This window comes from Myotis brandtii, unplaced genomic scaffold, assembly GCF_000412655.1.
Source record: "Myotis brandtii unplaced genomic scaffold, ASM41265v1 scaffold191, whole genome shotgun sequence".
NCBI classification, from domain to species: domain Eukaryota; kingdom Metazoa; phylum Chordata; class Mammalia; order Chiroptera; family Vespertilionidae; genus Myotis; species Myotis brandtii.
This window is the reverse complement of record NW_005357115.1, coordinates 9,698,506-9,709,640: the sequence shown is the minus strand read 5'-3', so window position 1 is coordinate 9,709,640 and position 11,135 is coordinate 9,698,506. Positions and strand designations below refer to the sequence as shown.

General features: G+C 35.1%; 1 protein-coding gene across 3 annotated transcripts in view; it reads left to right on the top strand.

Annotated features, from left to right (window-relative positions):
• NRXN1 (neurexin 1) overlaps positions 1 to 11,135 on the top strand; it is a 944,853-nt gene that overhangs the window by 147,460 nt on the left and 786,258 nt on the right. The gene's annotated exons all lie outside the window — the stretch shown is intronic.

Here is an 11,135-nt window from a genome sequence, read left to right as displayed (position 1 = left end):
GAGTTATGGGGGGGAAAAAAAGAGGAACAAATGTAACCTGAACAATAAAGATTTAATTAAAAAAAAAAAAGAAATTATTAGTATTACTTTAGCAGGTCTGTGTTTAATGAAAAAAGGCCAAAATTCCGTACTTTGTCTGCAAGCCAACTATGCCCCTTTCCAGCTTTATGGAGACATAATTGGCATATTTTAACTTTTTAAATGAGATCATTATTTATGGGAAATGGGAAACTCCCTCCCCTCATAATTCTTATCTCTGACCCACTTACAAAGGTATGCCTTTCTTTATTAATGTTCTCAGAGTAAGATGAAAACACTTTTATTAAGGTAATAGATTACTTAGTATGCTGATTAATTTCTGTGCTGTGTCAGGCAAAATAGAAATTTTAGAGGAAAGTCAATATAGTATATTTGGAACTCAGCCAGCAATTTCTACTAATACCGCCACTTACTATGCTTGTTTACATTATAAGATGAATTTCTGGGTGCAAAGTGTGTATTGGAGAGATTAACACTTTTGAAGTATCAGGTGTTGACTCTTCAAAAAGACACTACAACTCAGTAATAAACATCCTTTGGTTCACTTTTAAATTTCAAAATACTGCAAAATATTATTACTTAATTCAGAAACTTTCTTCCTGTGTGTTTGTGTGCATGTACACATATATGTGTTTTAGACAGCTTAAAACAACCAAAGTCTTTTGAAAAGAATAAAATTATTCAATGCTAGGTGTCATCCATTGGCCTCAAAGCAGCATCTTTACCATATGAAGACATTCTTAGAATTAGCTAGGCCTCAGATTTTCTGTACTCTAAGACCAACAAAAAGATTGTTTTATAATGTTGTGGAGCTAAATTAATCAATAACATATAATGGGAGGAAAATGAGATTATCTGCAATATATATTCCTCTCTCAATTTATGCATGTTTATTTAAATGTGCATATATTTGAGCCTTGACAAGTTTGGCTCAGTGGCTAGAGCGCCGGCCTGTGGACTGAAGAGACCCAGGTTCGATTCGGGTCAAGGGCATGTACCTTGGTTGCGGGCACAGCCCCAGGGAGGAGTGTGCAGGAGGCAGCTGATCGATGTTTCTCTCTCATCAATGTTTCTAACTCTCTATCCCTCTCCCTTCCTCTCTGTAAAAAAAAAATAAATCAATAAAATATATTTTTAAAAAATAAAAATTAATGTGCATATATTTGAAAGTGAATATACTAGTATTTTCAGTGAAGAAATTGCATTTGAAGAGCTGAAACCTCATTCAAATGAATAAACTCAACAGAGTATTTCTATATAAGCAATTGACAGGTATGCTTTTGTTTCCACCAATGAAAGAACAAAATGTAATGGATGATTTCGTCTTCAGAGAGCCATGCATCTGATAGTTGTTTGGCATTAATTGTTCAGCACGTCCGTGACCATGATCTGTCTCTCTAAAACATGTGTATCACAATAAACTGTCATCCTTTCCTTTAACCCAGGAAGGTTCAAGCTGATCCACAGAAGTAGTTTACCAGTAGTTCTTCTAGTTTAGTATTTACATTCTTCTTATGTCTCATGGAGCCTGAAGCTATAAAGCAAAAAACCAAGTTTTATTTACCTTTAAAATTTTAATAGCCTTAAAAACATTAAACCTTGTGTCTGTGTAAACGGAAAGACATTTAAACTAAAGGAATTTGACATTTTCACACTTAGTTTCTAGAATGAAATGTAAATTGTGTTGGATTGTTTTCTCTGTGTATGAAAGCACCTCCCCAGCTTTTCCCCTTTATTCATATGACACAGAATCTTTAATGGATACTATTCATTCCTACATTAGAGGGCTTGGGAATATAATGATCTAAAATATTTGGGCATATAGTGTTGAGGGAACTCACAGTAGAGATCATCAAGTATCTTGATTTGTGCTTGGTAGAAGTTTTTATGGTCATGCTTACATTTCCTTTGAGGATTTTTATTGTCAGCAAACTAGACTTGTTTCATTCAAAAATATCTGATTATTAATGAATTTTAAATTCTCATTCATAAAGGACCTGCTTAAACTCTTCCCTAATCTATAAACTCTATCTGTACAATGCTTGTAATGTTTTAATAAAGCTATTTAAAAAACATGAACAAGTTAGAAGTACTATGTATTTTTCAAAGCATTCTTTTAGAAATGGCCTTTTCCAAAAATGTCTTCATATATTCATAAGGAAATTACATGAGTGAAGATTATAGTGTTAGCCTGGAAAGGTTGACAAAATTGTGATGGTTTGTTTTCTCATTCAGAAGGTCCTTAAAGCCTGTTATAGTTTTTAGATACTCAATCAGAGTGTTGAAGGTCAGTAGGTTAGGTGGTGCACTAAGCCAATTATTTTTGTTATATAAAATATTATGGCCAGTTATTTTAGGTAGCTGAATAAAGCTGAATAAATTGATCTGAAAGTTTTTACTTAGTAATACTAAAATGTAGTTTAAATGTCAGTACACTTCACCCAAATGAAATTTTTAGAAAGACTAGCTGAGCATTTTCCCAGTGCTATGAGAATCTGAGAACACTGTATTTAGAATGTGAAGGTCCTCATAGTTTTTTGTTAGGTTGTGTTTTATTTATTTCACACAGACATCTTTATTTTTTTCATGCTGTTCTTGGTACTTGTAGACATATAAGTTTTCTATACCTGATATAATGCCTATTGTAAATCAGATTGGATAGGATTTCACTTATGATAACATGTTGATGTTAAGAATCATTAAAGGCAGTAAAACAAAGTCAGGAGAAGTGGTCCGTGTTAGGTCAGATTTCTATTAGTAGAGCAATAGGACAGGAGCAAGGAAATACATTCAGCACCACGGAGAGCTCCTTTTGCAAGTCCATGCTCTGACAGATTTTATTAAAGAGTAATTTGTATTTACTCCCTCTGCTGGGGGATCTCTCTGTCACCAGAGCCTACCATCCCTTCATGTACTTTCATTATTCATACCAGTTGGTATTGTTATAATACTCTTTTTTTGGACTGGGCTTAAAACTCAAGTTCATCAATGGGATACGAACCCTATTGTTTTTGACATCAATTAGTCAATTCAGGTGACTATACTCAGCTATCTATACTAAGGCCCAAACCTCTCACTGACTTTATCCATGATCATTAGCCTCCATGTTGTAGTTAAGATTTCTCCAAAGCAGAGGTGAGCAAATTTTTCTTATAGCATTATATCTTCTTCCTTATACCTGAAAGTAAAGTAAAAGTAGTGCAAAAAAAGAATAAAATATTTCAACCTGAGTCAAAGACTTCAAGAGGTTCAAGTGCTTAATCCATTGATTATTTTTAGAACATTCAAAGATACTGAATTTTATATAAATTTCAAGGCCTTTCAGAATGTATATTATCTCCATAATTCCACCCACAAAGCAAAATAAATCAAATTACATTTTTAAATTCAATCATATTTTTCACACTGGACTAAATATCATATCACATAATTTAGACATGCAACATAAAGTACCTGACTTCAAGAACCAGGTACTTAACAACCAGGATAATACTTCTCAACAATTAGGTAAAAATACAAGACATACTCATGTTTGAAGTCATATATTTCTGAGAACAGGTAGAATAGAAGGCATATATCCCATTAGGCTTGAATATTTGGAGTGGCTTGATAAGAGAGACAAGAAGGATGGAAGGCAACCCATCTAACTTTTACTTGAGGGGGGATAGCAATCCATCATGAATGCACATGTTGATATACTAAATTTTTTATTTTATTTACTTAGCTTGCTAATTGTGGAAATATTCTTAATGAAAGGAGAATTGCTGAGCAAGGCATTCAGCTAAGTCATACATCCATCATTTTTACAGTTATATGTGTTCTTTCCAGCCATAGGCTCCATAAACAGAGAGGGAAGTTGGGGTTATGTAAAATTAAAACATAGAAATGGATGTGAGTAAAATAACAATAGCGGAGCAATATACAAATCATGCATCATAGAAATGTACACTTGAAATTGATATAGTCTTATTAATGAATGTCACTTCCATACTTTATTAAAAATAGAGAAAAAATAATAAAAAAAATTTATTATGTTTTGTGATTTTATTATTTTTAGTAATTCATTGATTTTAGAGAGAGAGGAAGGGAGAGAGAAACATCGATTTGTTGTTGCACTTATTTATGCATTCATTGATTGATTCTTATATGTGTCCTGACTTGGGATCAAACCCACAATCTTGGCATATGGGGACAACACTCTGACCAATTGAGCTACCCTGCCAGGGCTGTTTTATCATTTTTTATTAAATAATAGAGTTAAAGTATATGTTATTAGGTTTCCTACCAAAATAATTAAATACAAGCTTATGTGTCTTAAGTTGTCAGGCATTGGTTTATAGAACATGAAAGCCATCATTACTTGACAACACATTTTCTTTACTGTAATCTTACCAACTCAAGCTGATACTCAATAAATGTTTCCCTCTGCTAGTAATAAGGTTGACCATCATTACTCTAGGCATTATTTGAAGCCCTGCCTATAGCAAAGTGAAAAAAAGTATGCCTGCTATTACATTCAAAAGGTACACTTTTATAGAGATTTCAGATTATTTATAACTAGCAGAGTAGATTTTAAAGTACAATGCAATGAATTGTGTCCTTCACTCAAACACATTTGTATATTGTTCATCATTGGAAATATTATAAAAGTCAATTTTATGTATTAAAATGATGAATATGGCTGAAAAATCATTCAGCTTGAAAAACAGAGAAGTTGTTGGTAGCTGTAGCCTCTCAATGAAAAGAAGGTATTTCCATGTAACTCATTTTTTAAAATATTTTGTTATTGATTTTAGACAGGAGGGGAGAGGGAGAGAGAGAGATAGAAATATCAATGATGAGAGAGAACCATTGGTCGGCTGCCTCCTGCATGCCCCCTACTGGGGATTGAGCCTGCAACCCGGGCATATGCCCTTGACTGGAATCGAACCCGGGACCCTTCAGTCCACAGGCCAATGCTATGTCTATTGAGCTAAACTAGCTAGGGCCCATGTGACTCTTAAAAGTCTGGGCACTAAGAAAGAGAGTGGAATGATCCCATAAAATTAGCCAATAAAGTAGATCATGCCAGGTATCAGGATTAAAAGGCTCAAAAGCCAGAATATGATGAAATTTGAAGAATAAATATTTGTTTCTGTACTTTCTATTTAACACATTTGAAAGTTTATTTTGTCCTCTTTTTTCTAATCCCCCATTCAACAGCATTAATTCATAATGAAATTATGGTAATTAATGGAAAATATTTTAATGTTAAATTTAAGTGTCTTAAATTACTTGTCATATTTTTATTTTTTTAAATATATTTTACTGATTTTTTACAGAAAGGAAGGGAGAGGGATAGAGAGTTAGAAACATCGATGAGAGAGAAACATCGATCAGCTGCCTCCTGCACACCCCCTAACTGGGGATGTGCCCGCAACCAAGGTACATGCCCTTGACCGGAATCGAACCTGGGACCCTTCAGTCTGCAGGCTGATGCTCTATCCACTGAGCCAAACCGGTTTGGGCCATATTTTTATTTTATTTCTTATATGTCTAAACTCCTCATGTGACATGACTTTAGAGATGTAAAATAAGATACCGTCAACAACTCTTTCATACTTCTGATTGGTATTTTATGTTTTATGCAATTTCTTTAGTAGAAGATATATTTTTGTTAATATTTTAATTGATGAGAGCTATATTTTGATAATATATCTAAACCATATAATACTATGTGCCAGGAATTACTCTAAGCGTTTCTCATATATTATCTCATTTAATTCCCACACTAAGACTTACAAATGATAAAACTGAGGCATAAACTGGCTTAGCAAGTGACACAGCTAAAGAGAGGCAGAACAGAGATTCAAATCCCAATATTTTCTTCAAAGCCTGCCCTCTTTATTATATTGCATGGCTGCTTTTTACATGTATGTACTGGCCCCAAAAGAAAGAAAAGGGCTTAAATTCACTAATGCACAGTCACTGGGTAAACATCTGCTAATGTAAATGCTTTTACTTGGGAGCGAGACCTGTAGGAAAGAGAGAAGCAGTTTTGATAGGTAAACAGGAAAAGGTCATACAAGCTCCTCCAGATGTCTGCAGGTAGAAATATAAATGTTCATGCAAAAATCAGGATGACATATTTGAAAAAGATCCAGACTTTGAATTCTGAGAGACTAAATTTCAAATGTTGCTGCTCACATTTATTTCCAATACAGCACTGAGGATAACATCCCTCAAATGTGAAATTGGAAAAATAATAATACTTCATTGGTTTATTAAGAGGGTTAAGCTAGTCCAGCCTGTGTGGTTCAGTAGTTGAGCATTGACCTATGAACCAGGAGGCCAGGGTTCAATTCCCGGTCAGGGAACATGCCTGGATTGCAGGCTCAATCCTCAGAAGGGGGCATGCAGGAGGCAGCTGATCAATGATTCTCATCATTGATGTTTCTATCTCTCTATCCCTCTTTATCTCTCTACCTTCCTCTCCAAAATCAATTTAAAAACTTAAAAAAGAGGGTTAAGCTAAGCAAAGTAATGTTTGCAGAGCATTGGATAACTTTTTACTCATGAAAATGTGAGTAACTGGCAACTCTTGTTATTATAAACTCATATTTGCTTATTCATGTACTTAGACCCCATGGCTCACCTAATGCAAGTGTAAGCAACATAATCTTAACAATGCTAACAGTTGATCTAGTTTTTTTAAAAACATGCACCTTAATCTTTTTTCATTGGTAATCATATTTATGACACGTATTTCATCTATAGAACTGATTTATTGTTTGAAAGGGGAAAATAATCACAGAGATATGTACTTATCTCCTCCATTTCTCACTGTGGATATTGGTTGGAAGCACTTGGTGAATGGATTACACTCTAAATGTCAACCCAGAGAGAATTTAAAGGAAAGCCTTTGAGGTTTGTCAGCGTGGTATGAGTATGTTCATGTGCCAAAGGCCCAGTCCCAAAGCCCAAGGAACAACAAAAATATCAAAGCCGTGGGTTATCATCAAGAGACTAAGAAGTATTTTAAAAGTGCATGCTTCTCTCAAAAGCAGTGTCTGAGATGTGGAATAGAAAGTGCTACTTATGGTCTTCTATGTGAATATCCCTCATGACTTTATATATCTAGTGGTGCAGGGAGTAGCATTCTCCAGTGCTGACCAACTTTTTACTCATGAAAATGTGAGTAACTGGCAACTCTTGTTATTATAAACTCATATTTGCTTATTCATGTACTTAGACCCCATGGCTCACCTAATGCAAGTGTAAGCAACATAATCTTAACAATGCTAACAGTTGATCTAGTTTTTTTAAAAACATGCACCTTAATCTTTTTTCATTGGTAATCATATTTATGACACGTATTTCATCTATAGAACTGATTTATTGTTTGAAAGGGGAAAATAATCACAGAGATATGTACTTATCTCCTCCATTTCTCACTGTGGATATTGGTTGGAAGCACTTGGTGAATGGATTACACTCTAAATGTCAACCCAGAGAGAATTTAAAGGAAAGCCTTTGAGGTTTGTCAGCGTGGTATGAGTATGTTCATGTGCCAAAGGCCCAGTCCCAAAGCCCAAGGAACAACAAAAATATCAAAGCCGTGGGTTATCATCAAGAGACTAAGAAGTATTTTAAAAGTGCATGCTTCTCTCAAAAGCAGTGTCTGAGATGTGGAATAGAAAGTGGTTAGCTATACCAACATTCTACTTATGGTCTTCTATGTGAATATCCCTCATGACTTTATATATCTAATGGTGCAGGGAGTAGCATTCTCCAGTGCTGACCTCAACAACATGCTCTAGTAAGCTCACCCTTCCCATTTGCAAGGGTAGTATTTTGAAAATCTTCCAAAAATTCATTTTGTCTGCCATGGAGAGAACTCCAGAGAATTCTGAGCATAGAAACTCTCTTAGAAAATATTGCACAATGAGTATCTCCACAAATTATACATTGAAAAAGGAAAGGAAGGAAAATTATTATTCTCTACTCTTTAAATGGATTAATAAATGAAAGAATTGCCCTAACCGGTTTGGCTCAGTGGATAGAGCGCCAACCTTCGGACTCAAGGGTCCCAGGTTCGATTCCGGTCAAGGGCATGTACCTTGGTTGTGGGCACATCCCCAGTAGGGGGTGTGCAGGAGGCAGCTGATCGATGTTTCTCTCTCATTGATGTTTCTAACTCTCTATCCCTCTCCCTTCCTCTCTGTAAAAAATCAATAAAATATATTTTTTTAAAAATAAATAAATAAATGGAAGAATTTACAGAAAGGATAGACATCTATGAACTCCTCCCTATCGTGGTGAAGGATTTATTACTCAACTGATTATTTATGGGGTTTGAATGAGTATCTCCCCCTAGTTTCCACTGTGATACCAGAACAGAAAGATAAATATGTCAATGAAGTTTTCCAATAAAAAGACTTGTCAAATCATCGTTGAGAATCTCTTTATTAAGTGTGTTTTTCCTGTACTTGAAACGTTTATTAGTAGTTCTTTAATTAAAATTGTATGTAAATGTAATCAAATCAGAGGAAATGAGTCCTGGCAGATTTTTCAAGAAGAATTAGCAGAAAAATCGGCTTCTTATTATTGCTGTTATTAGAATTTTGCCACAGGAAAATACTGGAAATGTGGTGTATTTGTTTCTTGGGGCTGCTACCTATATCAAAGAACCAAAAACTGGGTGGCTTAAAACAATAACACTGTTTATTATCTCACAATTCCGGAGACCGGAAATTCAAAATCATTGTGTTTCCAGGGCCATCATGTTACAAATTGGCTTTTTAAAAATGTGGTCCTCAGACCAGTAGCATCAGCATCACTTGAGACCTTGTTAGAATTGCTGATGAGGGGGCCTCCACACCTTCTTAAACAAGACCTTTCACTGACCAACAGTGTAGGATGAATTTGAATGAAAAGACTAGGGCCCTGGCTGGAAGGACACTGAGCTGAGTCTCCTAAACTAACCTAAATTCAAACTAAACAAGTCCTTAATAAAATTCTGATGATAATGATGATAATGAGTAGAGATAGTTTTAGAAATGTAAAAAAAAAATGTGGATTTGTGAGGTTTTGGAAGAAATTGCTTTTTAAGGTTTATTTGACACCTACCTTGTTAGAATTGCTGATGAGGGGGCCTCCACACCTACTTAAACAAGAGCTTTCACTGACCAACAGTGTAAGATGAATTTGAATGAAAAGACCAGGGCCCTGGCTGGAAGGACACTGAGCTGAGTTAGTCTCCTAAACTAACCTAAATTCAAACTAAACAAGTCCTTAATAAAATTCTGATGATAATGATGATAATGAATAGAGATAGTTTTAGAAATGTGAAAAAAAAATGTGGATTTGTGAGGTTTGGGAAGAAATTGCTTTTTAAGGTTTATTTGACACCGATGTGGGTCATTCATAAAACTGATTTGATGGGGTTGATGAGAAAATGGTTGCCTAATTATATTTTCACTGCAAGAGTCTGAAAAAGGTTTTCAGGCATTATACTGAATATAATTTGTTTTTCCAAAAGGAAAACTACACTTCTGCTACTAAATCATATTATGCATCCATAAAGTTGATGCAGATGAAAGATTATGTGTAGGTAATATATTGCACATTTGGCAGTGTTTCCTTTGCATGTCTTTTAAAAATATGCATACTTAATTTAAATATACCGACAAAGATGAGATTGTTCTTCACATTTTTGTGCTGCTGTTCTGGGAAAGTAAATTATGCTGTGATAAAAAATAAGTAATTGCTTCTTGTGTTTAATTGATTTTTTATAGAATTTACAATGCAGATTTGATTAAAGGAAGATAGCGCATTACCTAGAGTTGGTTCATAAGACACATAATGGTATGAAAGAGTACCACCCAGCACAGAAATTATGCCGTCATTGTGCCTGAATGTGTTGAGTGGGAGATATTTAGGATTCTTTATGACTTATAAGCACTGCAGAATGTTTCTTTTCCCATCTACAGCAGGGTGATCAGGAGACCTGTTGCGCAGCCATAACATGTTCTGACTGTTAAATTGTAGAAGCCTTTTGGGGGAGAAGGAACTAATGGTTGATTTTTAAATAAGAAAAAGGATTGCGAGTGTGATGCTGACAAATGATGCACCTTGTAACAAGGTCACTCCTAAAATTTGCTAGTTAGGCCTCATTTAAGTTTGATGTGTCCAAGAAATCTGAAAAGTGCCTACAAAAACGATTAGATTCTAATTCTTGCTCTTCTAAGCTTCACAGCCTTGGCACTACTATTGAGATTTTGGGCCAATTAATTCTTTCTTGTAGGGCTGCCCTGTGCATCATGGGATGCTGCTTAACCAGATATAGAAAGCACTATCACATACACATGTCTCCATCGTCAATTGTCCCTAAGTGAAAACCATTGCTATATTTCATTGAAATATAAGCTGAGGAATTTTGCTGATTTAAAAATAAAACAAACCTATTGCATGTAAATCATCTAGGATAGTTCTGCTGTTCTGGCTGGGGACTTTTTTTGGGTTCCAGGTTCTTTCTATCTTGTCCAGAAGTCCCAGGAATTTAGTGGTTACCCTTATTCAATAGGTCCTTTTAAGTTGTGGCTTTTTTTTTGGTTGTTGTTGTTGTTTTATCTTACTTTATGTTTATCTTCCCCAAACCTAGTGTGAAACAGGAAAGTCTCTTCAGCAGCCTCTTACTTTATGTCCTTGAAAGAGCAGACAGACTCCCTTTGTATTTGAAGTTTGGTTTTTTTTCTTCTAATTCCCATGGTAATAAAATCAGGGATAAACAAGGGGATGGTATAAAGGTTTCAGAATCCTTTGGAGATTTTATGGAGTTGGTTCTTAATGAATGAAAGTCCTACTAACTTTGAACCTCTGTTTGCAGATTGAGGGGTTAGCTCATAAAACTCAGCTCTCCTCCTTACCTTTAGCAAAGGCTAAGTGGAATCTAACATCAAAGAAGGCCCTGCTGCCTCATTAAACATGAAGGTGTTAAAGAAGATGAATAGTGGTCTTAACTCAGTGGACATTATTAATACATCATTGATGACCACACAACTGAGGAATTCTGTAAGTCTACTGTCTTAATTCAGGCGTGACTTCTTTCTCTGGAC